Raw genomic sequence first — 11,561 nt, 5'->3', positions numbered from 1 at the left:
AGTGTGTGTGTGTGTGTGTGTGTGTGTGTGTGTGTGTGTGTGTGTGTGTGTGTGTGTGTGTGTGTGTGTGTGTGTGTGTGTGTGTGTGTGTGTGTGTGTGACCGCTGTTTCTCGACAACCGCTGGTCTGATCTAATTGAAACTTGCCAGGTATATTGCTGGGGACCTGAGGATGTGCCTTTTCAAGGTTTGATATTAATCGGACGAGTGCTTCCCAAGTTATGGACATTTATTTACCAACCAATGACAGGAACTGTTGCTGCGGCCATTTTTTATCAACCAATGACAGGAAGCGTTGCTGCGTAGCTGCGGCCATTTTTTATCAACCAATGACAGGAAGCGTTGCTGCGTTGCCGTGGTCGATGGGGAAGAGAAACTCAGCCGCATTCACCATTACGGGTTTTTCTCCTTCTCCTTCTCCTTCTCCTTCCGAAAAGGCAAAATACGTTGGTGCTAATTGAATAATTGGTTAAAACTAATGATTTATCAAAACGGCAGATCCAGCAGCCTCCGTATTCTTGCCCTGGACGAGAAAACAAAGAAGAAGCGCCGTTTCCTCAGCGATGCTGTTTATGAAGAGGTGCTAACGAGATAAAGGTGTGTACAATGTACATGGAGACGATTTTTATTATTATTTATTTATTGAAGAAAAATTGTTCCAAAAATAATTTATCAAAAAAGTGCACAACTTTTTTTTGTTTCCAATTGTCAAAACGCTGTGGCCTTTGGAAGTGTTAAGGAATTCAGCTCTACTCGACATGCTTGCCAACGAAATACATCTCAATTTGGTGGTAAAAATGATTCACAACGACGGGTTTCCTTACTCATTGCTCTGCAGTCTGCATTCAACCCCTTCATTTGTCATCTCATTGACCTCATTTCATCTTTCTATAATTCCAGCAATCTGTGTGTGTGTCTGTGTGTGTTTCTGTGTGTCTGTGACCGCTGTTTCCCGACAACCACTGGTCCGATCTAATTGAAACTTGCCAGCTATATTGCTGGGACCTGAGTATGTGCCTTTTCAAGATTTGATATCAATCGGACAAGTGATTCCCAAGTTATGGCCATTTATTTACCAACCAATCACAGGACACATTGCTGCGTGGGCGTGGCTGCGTAGGCCGGTGCACGGCCGGCCGACGATGACGTCACGTGCTGTGCTGATAACAATGGGGATCGATCGGTGCCTTAGTTACCGTGGGGTAGGAGTGCCAATGGTAAATGGCAGTGAATGTCATGGCAAGCAAAGACAGGGAAGTAAACTTGATTTTAATTAACTCTGTGTGTGTAAGTATCACAGCAGTTGTTACTTCAATGCAAGCGATAATTCGTGGAATGATGTGAACATTCCGTACGGGCACGCACTACTTTTGGATAGTGATGACTAACTATATTCTAATAATTTCTTGATTTCTTATCCGCATTTATAGATAAACACAATGTCCCAATCCAGTCGTCATTTATGAGAGCGAAGGAATGGCCTGTGTGGTTGTTTGAAAGTTTCTTTTTTTTTGCATGTACGGCCACGCACATATGGGCACACGAGAGCGAAGGAACGGCCTGTGTGGTTGTTGTTTCTGGCACGCGGTTTGAAAGTTTTTTTTTATTTTTTTTGTATGTACGGGCACGCACGTATGGCCATGCACGTACGGACATGCACGTACGGCCACGCGAGAGCGAAGGAACGGCCTGTGTGGTTGTTTCTGGCAAGCGGTTTTAAAGTATATATATATATATATATATATATATATATATATATATATATATATATATATATATATATATATATATATATATATATACATATACATATATATATACATATATATATATATATACATATGCATATACATATACATATATATATATATATATATATATATATATATATATATATATTGTTGCGGATTCGCGCCCGCCGGCGTGCGAACGGCCACGTAACTCGAATCGCGGCACGTCGCCCACCGGACGGACAATCCAGTCGTGACCCTCTCGGACTAACGCCGGGAACCAGTCACGGGTGGACCTTTCGGTCTCACCGCGATCGAGCCAATCGGCCCCCGCGTGGGATAGGGTTGCTCGCCAAAGTCGACCGACCTAAGTACCCACACGGAGGGTAGACCGGGCGATCGCACCTCGCCGCAGGTCGACTTCGGACACGGGCCACTTAAGCGACCCGTTCCGTACTATCGGGATAACCGAGCGGTGTTATTCGTCGGCCTCGACGGTTCGATTAATTATCGGGCGTCTTAGCCCACGACCAACCCTTTACGTGAAGCAAGATGGGGATTCAATGAAAGAAATGACGAAGCGAAGCGGGAAAACAGTTCAACAATAAGCACATTTATTTCGCGATGAACGGAAAGCACACATATACAATTCCACCAAAAGCACATGGAAAAGAAGAAGACAAAAAGCAAATGCAACAATGCAGATCTATCCGACTACCGGGCATTCGGCAACACTTATACAATTTTACTTCACAGACGGCGCCGCCAACACACATTCCCAAAGCAAAAGAAAAGAGAACCACCCTCCAGGATGAGGGGGGTAGGCGGGCCTGGGGCCGAGACCGTGTCGGGCCTACCCGTCTGATGATGAGACACGGAGCGGCGGTGGTGCCCCAACTCCGCGGACCTCGCGGACAGTGTCTGGTAGGGGGTGGGAAAGGGGCCCTCTTGTCGCACTATCTCAGCGCGGGGGGAAACAGGAGGGGGTTGCTGATGCTCGGGGAAAGGAGGATTTCACAAAATCTCGGGTCCCGCGACGAATGTCTCCACCACGACCTCGGTCGCGCCGCCGGCCTCTCCCTCCGCAGTTCCCCGAATCCGACGCGAGCACCCCCTCAACCGCCTTCGCCTCTCCACAGCTCCGTCCTCTTCACTCCGACTCCACGAACTGCCAACTGCGAACTGCAACTGCGAACTGCAACTGCGAACTCCTACTCTTGACTGCGAACTCCTACTCTTGACTGCGAACTCCCCACTGCGAACTGCCATGGTCTGACGAACGCAGTCGTTTTTATAAGCCCCGTGGCTTCGCTCTTTCATCTTTGACCCTCTGCCTCCGACCTTTCACCTCGCTCCCCATTGGCCCGAGGAAAAGTGGGCGTGAATGCTTTTTGATCCATGAATTTGCATATAGCGACCGCCCTCCAACGCCCTGGAGGCGGGGCCAAATCGCCCCTTGCTCACCGATTGGACGGAACAAAAGTGGGCGTGAGTCGTTTTTGATCCGTTTTTCTTCAGAAAGTCCGCGATGCTTTTGAACACGCTGCTCGGTGCGCGCCCTACACGAGTCCAGCATCGGTGCCCACGAGTGGCGCGAGATGACGGTGATGCGATGGTGGCGAGTTGTGATGGTAAAGGTCGTGGCGGTTGTGGTGAAGCGGTGTTGTGGTTGGTGGTTGTTGTTGTGATGGCTGTTGAGACGTGGTTGGTGGTGGTAATAATGGCGGCTGGTCTAAAATAAAGATAGTAAAAGAAAAACGGCTATCCTGAAGAGTCGCAGCCCTCATGAATGGCATTTATTCCCTCTAGACAACGGGTTTGGGCCTAACTACACATATACTTACCGAGATATCTCACCTGAGGGACCTGAATGGTGGTTTGCGAATTTGGTCAACCACAACAATATTTTGCACGTACAGCCACGCACGTACGGGAACGTGAAAGCAAAGGAACGGCTTGTGTGGTTGTTGTTTCTGGCACACGGTTTGAGTTTTTTTTGCGGAGGGGGGGAGGGTGGGGGGGGGGGTTTGCACGTACGGCCACGCATCTACGGGCATGCACTAGTTCATATAAATTTTAATACTGTACTTCCTATGTGGGTTAGAAAGATGAAATTTGTCACACTAATGAAACTGAAAGCCACAATTCTAGAAAAACTAGAGTTCATAGAACACCTCACCTTGCACGGAGTTGAGAAAAATGGAGGGTCTTTTAAACCCTTGCTTTGCATTTTGCACTAAACAAACAGTGTGAGGCACCATCATATTTCTCTGAATGCTGAATGCTGAATGCCACAGTTACTCTGCCCTCAGGATATGGGATGGGATAAATATTTTTCCAAGTTCTGCTAAAAGGTCAGTTTCTGAAAGTGGTAAGAAGGTGATTTGTGTTCTTCAATGTTCAAGCATATTGTTGCGGTCTTCGCGCCCGCCGGCGTGCGGACGGCCACGTAACTCGAATCGCGGCACGTCGCCCACCGGACGGACAATCCAGTCGTGACCCTCTCGGACTAACGCCGGGAACCAGTCACGGGTGGACCTTTCGGTCTCACCGCGATCGAGCCAATCAGCCCCCGCGTGGGATAGGGTTGCTCGCCAAATTCGAACTACCTAAGTACCCACGCGGAGGGTAGACCGGGCGATCGCACCTCGCCGCAGGTCGACTTCGGACACGGGCCACTTAAGCGACCCGTTCCGTACTATCAGAATAACCGAGCGGTGTTATCGTCGACCTCGACGGTTCGATTAATTATCGGGCGTACTCAGCCCACTACCAACCCTTTACGTGAAGCAAGGTGGGGATTCAATGGAGGAAAAGACGAAGCGAAGCGGGAGAACAGTTCAACAATAAAGCACATTTATTCGCGACGAACGGAAAGCACACAAATACAATTCCACCAAATGCACACAAAAAAAGAAAACACAATTCCATTTACACAAAAAGCAAACATAAAAGTGAAAACACAGTGCAGAGCTAATACCGACTACCGAGCACACGGCAACACTTATACAATTCTACTTCACAGACGGCGCCGACAACACATACCCAAAAACCAAGGAAAAGAAATACCCCAAGAATGAGGTAGGCCTGGGGCCGAGACCGGGTCGGGCCTACCCGTCTGGTGATGAGACGCGGAGCGGCGATGGCCCCGCAACCCGCGGGCCTCGTGGACAGTGCCTGGCAGGGGGTGGGAACGGGGCCCCCTTGGTCGCACTATCTCAGCGCGGGGGAAACAGGAGGGGGTTGCTGATGCTCGGGGTATAGAGGATCTTTATTATATGCGACGAGCGTCTCCACCTCGGCCAGGTCGCGCTGTCGGCCTCCTTCGGGTGCAGCTTCCTGCACGACGCGAGCACCCCCTCGTCTGGTGTCGCCGCCTTTCCACAGCTCCGTCCCCTCCGTTCCGACTCCAACGCACACGACGAGCAGCTCCACCGCCCGCGAAGTCTTGACCCTCTGCTTCCGACTCTCCTCTTCTTGACTCTCCGTTCTCGTTCTGCTGACTCTCCCTCGTTCTCTCTTGCGACTCCCTCTTCTGACTGACGAACACCGTCCTTTTATCCCCCCCGTAACTTCGCCTTTGACCCCCTCCCTTTGACCTTTCACCTCGCTCCCCTTTGGCCCGAGAAAAAGTGGGCGTGAAGGCTTTTTGATCCACAAATTTGCATATATCGATCGTTCTGGAGGCGGGGCCAAATCGCCCCTCGCTCACCGATTGGACGGCAAAAAGTGGGCGTGTGTCGTTTTTGATCCGTTTTTGAAGCAGAAAATCCGTGATTTTGTACACGCTGTTCGACGCGCGTTCTGCATGAGTCCAACACCGGTACCCACAGCGGGGCAAGAACGGTGGCGATGCTACGGTTGTGAGGTGTGCGTGAAGGTCGTGGCGGTTGTGGTGAAGCGGTGGTTGGGGTCGGTGGTTGATGTTGTGGTTGTGATCATGGCGGTTGGTCCAAAATAAAGATAGTGAAAGAAAAACGGCTATCTTGAAGAGTCGCAGCACGTATAAATGACATGTATTCCCACTAGACAACGGGTTTGGGCCTAACTACACATGCACTTACCGAGATACCTCACCTAAGGGACCTGAATGGTGGTTTGCGAATCTGGTAACCACAACAATATAATTCAAATGAAATCAATAATACACCCAAGTGTGTTTGACGGTCAGCTCGGATACAACACTTGATGAAACCGAGTGTTAATCAACCTTAGCGACTACGGAAAGTGAAAACAGAATTCAAATTGAATTTAAAATAAACACGTGAGGCCGCTCAAAGCAAAAATCTCGATATTCTAGGAATCATTCCCAGCATCATTATACAATTTTCAAACCCGCGTTTATGGCCGTGAAATAAATACTCTAAGTGTGTGCATTTAATGGCTGTATCCAGGACAGAGCTGGACCCAAACTAAAAAGGACCCTCGGACCACCGAAAAGCTCAATCACTCACTACCTGCACATCTGTGCGGCGTCACGTGACCAGCCAGCTCACCATCGGATGAAATACCCCAACAGAATCTTAAAACATCCGTTTTTCACCAGAATTCTTTCAGATACTTGTAGAACACATCCCCAAACCATCTAAAATATTCTTGTGGTTACCAAATTCGCAAACCACCATTCAGGTCCCTTAGGTGAGGTATCTCGGTAAGTGCATGTGTAGTTAGGCCCAAACCCGTTGTCTAGTGGGAATACATGTCATTTATGCGAGCTGCGACTCTTCAGGATAGCCGTTTTTCTTTTACTATCTTTATTTTGGACCAACCGCCATGATCACAACCACAACATCAACCACCAACCACAACGCCGCTTCACCACAACCGCCACGACCTTCCCGTCACACCTCGCAACCGTAGCATCGCCACCGTTCTTGCCCCGCTGTGGGTACCGGTGTTGGACTCATGCAGAACGCGCGTCGAACAGCGTGTACAAAATCACGGATTTTGTGCTTCAAAAACGGATCAAAAACGACACACGCCCACTTTTTGCCGTCCAATCGGTGAGCGAGGGGCGATTTGGCCCCGCCTCTAGAACGATCGATATATGCAAATTTGTGGATCAAAAAGCCTTCACGCCCACTTTTTCTCGGGCCAATGGGGAGCGAGGTGAAAGGTCAAAGGGAGGGGGTCAAAGGCGAAGTTACGGGGGGATAAAAGGACGGTGTTCGTCAGTCAGTCAGAAGAAGAAGAAGAAGAAGAAGAAGAAGAAGAAGAAGAAGAAGAAGAAGAAGAAGGAGAACGAGAACGAGAACGAGAACGAGAACGAGAACGAGAACGAGAACGAGAACGAGAACGAGAACGAGAAGGAGAACGAGAAGGAGAACGAGAAGGAGAAGGAGAACGAGAAGGAGAACGAGAAGGAGAACGAGAAGAGTGTGGAAGTCTGGAGCCCGAAGCCTGCAGTAGCTGGAGAAGCTGAAGAGAGTCGCGAAGGGGAGAGTCGATCGGAGAGTCCAACGAGGAGAGCCCAAAGAGGAGTCCAGGGTGGAGAGTCCAGAGGCGGAGAGGCGGCAACGGCGAAGGCAGACGAGGGGGTGCTCGCGTCGGTGCCGGGAGCTGCACGCCCGAGGGAGGCCGGCAGCGCGACCTGGCCGAGGTGGAGACGCACACCAGGGATAATAAAGATCCTCTATACCCCGAGCATCAGCAACCCCCTCCTGTTTCCCCCCGCGCTGAGATAGTGCGACCAAGGGGGCCCCGTTCCCACCCCCTACCAGACACCGTCCACGAGGCCCGCGGGTTGCGGGGCCATCGCCGCTCCGCGTCTCATCACCAGACGGGTAGGCCCGACCCGGTCTCGGCCTCAGGCCCGCCTCATCCTTGAGGGTATTTCTTTTCCTTGGTTTTGGGTATGTGTTGTCGGCGCCGTCTGTGAAGTAAAATTGTATAAGTGTTGCCGTGTGCTCGGTAGTCGGTATTAGCTCTGCATTGTTTTCGCTTTTATATTTGCTTTTTGTGTAAATGGAATTGTGTTTTCTTTTTTTTTTGTGTGCATTTGGTGGAATTGTATTTGTGTGCTTCCCGTGTGCCGCGAATAAATGTGCTTTATTGTTGAACTGTTCTCCCGCTTCGCTTCGTCTTTTCCTCCATTGAATCCCCATCTTGCTTCACGTAAAGGGTTGGTAGTGGGCTGAATACGCCCGATAATTAATCGAACCGTCGAGGTCGACGATAACACCGCTCGGTTATTCTGATAGTACGGAACGGGTCGCTTAAGTGGCCCGTGTCCGAAAGTCGACCTGCGGCAGGTGCGATCGCCCGGTCTACCCTCCGCGTGGTGCTTAGGTAGTTCGAATTTGGCGAGCAACCCTATCCCACGCGGGGGCTGATTGGCTCGATCGCGGTGAGACCGAAAGGTCCACCCGTGACTGGTTCCCGGCGTTAGTCCGAGAGGGTCACGACTGGATTGTCCGTCCGGTGGGCGACGTGCCGCGATTCGAGTTACGTGGCCGTCGCACGCCGGCGGGCGCGAAAACTGCAACACTGGTGTCAGGTCGTGCGATACAAATTCATCGCCCTCCTCGCGGCACTGGTATCGGAGAACAGGAAAACGGGCTCTCCTGTCTCCGGCTAAATTCACGGGAATCGGTCCAGGGGTGAGAGAAGCGACCCCCGATTCCCTCCAAATTACGAGCGAGCAAATTAACCCTTTAAGAGAAGCAAGATGGCGTCTCAAGGCGAGCGGGAGCCGGGGGTATTAGAAATGTATATGTGTAGTAATGTAGAGTCCATGGTCCAGGATGGAATCCCCGAGCAGGAAATGTTGATTGTGCAGGAACACGGACTCGCCCAACTGAACCCAGGGCCCGAGGTGGGTGCGGCAGCGGCCGCGGTGTATGACACCTCCCCCCCCCTCTCCACCAAGACCCTTCCCCAACCCCTGCCGAAACGGCTCACTTGAGTGCATCCGACATGGCCCAGCTATTCACCATGCTGGCACAAATGAATGCGGAAATAAAAAACGAAATGAAAAGCATGGGCAAGCAAATGAAAAAAGAAATGAAAGAACTACGGGGTGAGACGCAGAACATGGGCCGATGCCTGCAGGCGGGCATGGAGGCCGTGAGCAGGGAACTTAAAATGGCGACTCCACGTGTGGGAGCAAACGAGCTGGAAGGGGGGGCAGCGGCTGACAGGCCCGCGGTGGAGGCGGGTAAGAAAATAATTCGGGAGACAAGAGACGAGGTGAAAGTAATTGGGAGGGAGAGAAAAGAACAATTAATACGGAAAGCAAGGATGAGGTACGCGGAGATCGTGAAAGAGCAAGGAGTGAAAAACAGGGAAGGACGGGAGCGACTTAAAGAGAAAGCAAGGTTGACCTACATAAAGATAAGGGAAAGACGCCAGAAAGAAGCAGAGACCAATAAACACGATGAAGACGGGGTAAGTGACGCGCACACACACACGGAGGTAGTGGAGGACAATGGGGGTGAGCTCGCGGAGCGTGTTGGGACCCGGTGCGAGCAGCTGGATGACCTCCTCCAGGAACAAGGGGAGGGAGTATGCCCCCTTGAGGCGAGTCACGACCAGGTGAGTTCGGTCGTGTTTTGCGAGGTTGAGGGGACGAGTGCTGTGGACAGGTGCACGGAGAGCTTGGGGGGTGTAGAGGCCCCGGAGACCCTTGTGGGGACACAAATCCCCAGTGTGGTTGTCCCTGTGTGTGTGGTGCAAGGTGTGAGTGCGTCCCCGTGTGTGGAAGCGACCCCGTGTGTGAGTGGTGTGGTGGCGATGGTGCCAGAGTACGTGCTTCCCAGCACGCCGTGTGAAAAAGGGGCACCGTGTGTGAGTGAGGCCGTGTGTGTGGATGAAACGGCCAGTGTGAGTGAGGCACCGCGGGTTAGTGCCCCCGTGTGTGTGAGTGAGGCACGGAGTGTGGATGAGGCACCGCGGGTGAGTGCCCCCGCGTGTGTAAGTAGTATGGTTTGTGTGAGTAGTGAGGCACGCGTGAGTGAACGGCCGAGTGTAAGGGAGACCGTGTGTGTGAGAGAGCGGTATGTAAGGGAGATGTCGGTGGGCATGCGGGAGCACGCATCCGCGTCTCCCGGTGTGAGTTTAATGGTGTGGACTGTGAGCGTCGTAACACGCGGGAGTGCGTGTGTGGAATGGAGACGGAGACGGCGACAGAGGAGAGAAAGCCGAGTAGCGGCTGTAGTTGTTTCGGGGACCGTGCCGGGTTCACCCAGCAGTGAGCACGAGGTCCGTGCTGTGCAACGCACGAGACCACCACGTGCTCGCTTGCGAGAGTGAAGTCCCGGTCCGGAAACGCACGCGGTGGATTTGCCGATCCCGCGGACGGACAAAGTTTAGGCAGGTAAATGGATTTGGACCGGACGGGTTCTCCACGCGATCGTGTGTGTTAAGCTCCAACGGGCAAAGCACATGTGTTCGCGTGGGGAACCCCTCGAGATGTGGGGCTTGTGTTTTTTTTTATGCGCACGGTGACGTCATGGCTGCACGTGGGGTTGGAATCCGGCAGGAGGGGTATCTCTGCCGGATGGTACCGTCCAAGGAGGGACGAGGTACACGTGCAGCTGCATGACGTCACGGACAGGTGCAAAGTGCGCGAGCTCTGAGTTGCCGCGCAGGTGCTGCGCATGGAAAAAAAAAAAAAAAAAGGCAAGCCTCACTTTCGGGTGCACAGGATTCCTGGGCAAGGGGTGAAAGACCCCCTTACCTGGGCACAGGATGGAAACTAGTTAGGGGGAAGGGTTAGCTTAGCTAGACCGACTTCATGGGGCAGGGGTAAGTCCTCATGGAGTCCGTGGAATGGATTAGTTAGAGGGATTGTAGCCAGATTTAGGTGGGGAAATAAAATGATTTATTTTGGAGACAGAGACAGACTTTGGATGTGTAGAGGGGACGTAGCTTAGCTACGTAGTGTTAAAAGGAACGTGCTGTAGTTTAAGGGACGACGTGGGAGCACGAGTTAGTTCGGGGATGTAGTTAGGATGGCAGAGTTCAGTGGTGTGTGTGTTGGAGAGTTGGTGAGTGAAGTGGAAGCATGTGCTTGGTGAGTGAGTGAGGCCAGCGGGTCTGTGTGTGTGGAGTGAATGGGGAATGCATGGTGCGATGAGTGATTGGGGGGAGGAGTGACTCCCGCCCAAGGGACCCCGGGGTCAGTGTAAAGTGAGTTAGCTGGATTAGTCAAATTGAAAAATGGAGGTCGTTTTGTTGTTGGTGGGAAAGTAGGCTCGAGACCCATTTGGAGGGGTGCAGGAGCCCTGTTGACGGGCTTGGGAGCGTGGCTGCGAAAGGTGAGTATCGCTGAGTGGGTACCCCGGGCACCAGGCTAGTCGGCCGCGGTAGGCCAAGGGCCCATGGGGGGCCGGGATAGAGTAGTGGGCACGGGTGCGCCTGCTTGGTGCGGGGGCCCGGGGCGCCATTAGCCGCGTGGGCAGTGTTGTGGGCACCCTCGGAAAGGGGCCCGGGAGGCCGGCCTGCCACGTGTGCGTTTCAGGGGAGGTGCCATGGGGGGCACTCCCCGGTGTTAGGGAGCTGGTAGGCTCGGAGGCAGTGTAGTGCCCGGGGGTGCCATAGCGGGAGATTCGGCAGAGGGTCGTGCCTGCCAAAGGGAGCCACGTGTCCCAGCCAGGAGACCGTGTGAGGGCACGGAGCGAAAATTGGGGGGCGAGGCCCGAAATTGTAAGGACACCAACACAGGCGACGGGAATCTGGGTTGTTAGAACCAATAGTTTAAGCAAGAGGCGCTTGTTGAAAGCCCCGGGGTAGTTTAACTGTTAAATGGTTAGGGTAGATTAGGAGATGTACCCCTCCGCACCATCCATCCCCTCGCTGTCGTTGTGGGCCGCTGGACCCACTTTGGTTATAG

The sequence above is a fragment of the Eptatretus burgeri genome, chromosome 1 (genome assembly GCF_056783735.1).
Source record: "Eptatretus burgeri isolate ZD-2024b chromosome 1, Ebu_testis_v1, whole genome shotgun sequence".
In the NCBI taxonomy this organism is placed as follows: Eukaryota; Metazoa; Chordata; class Myxini; order Myxiniformes; family Myxinidae; genus Eptatretus; species Eptatretus burgeri.
Note: the sequence above shows the minus strand (reverse complement) of the source record.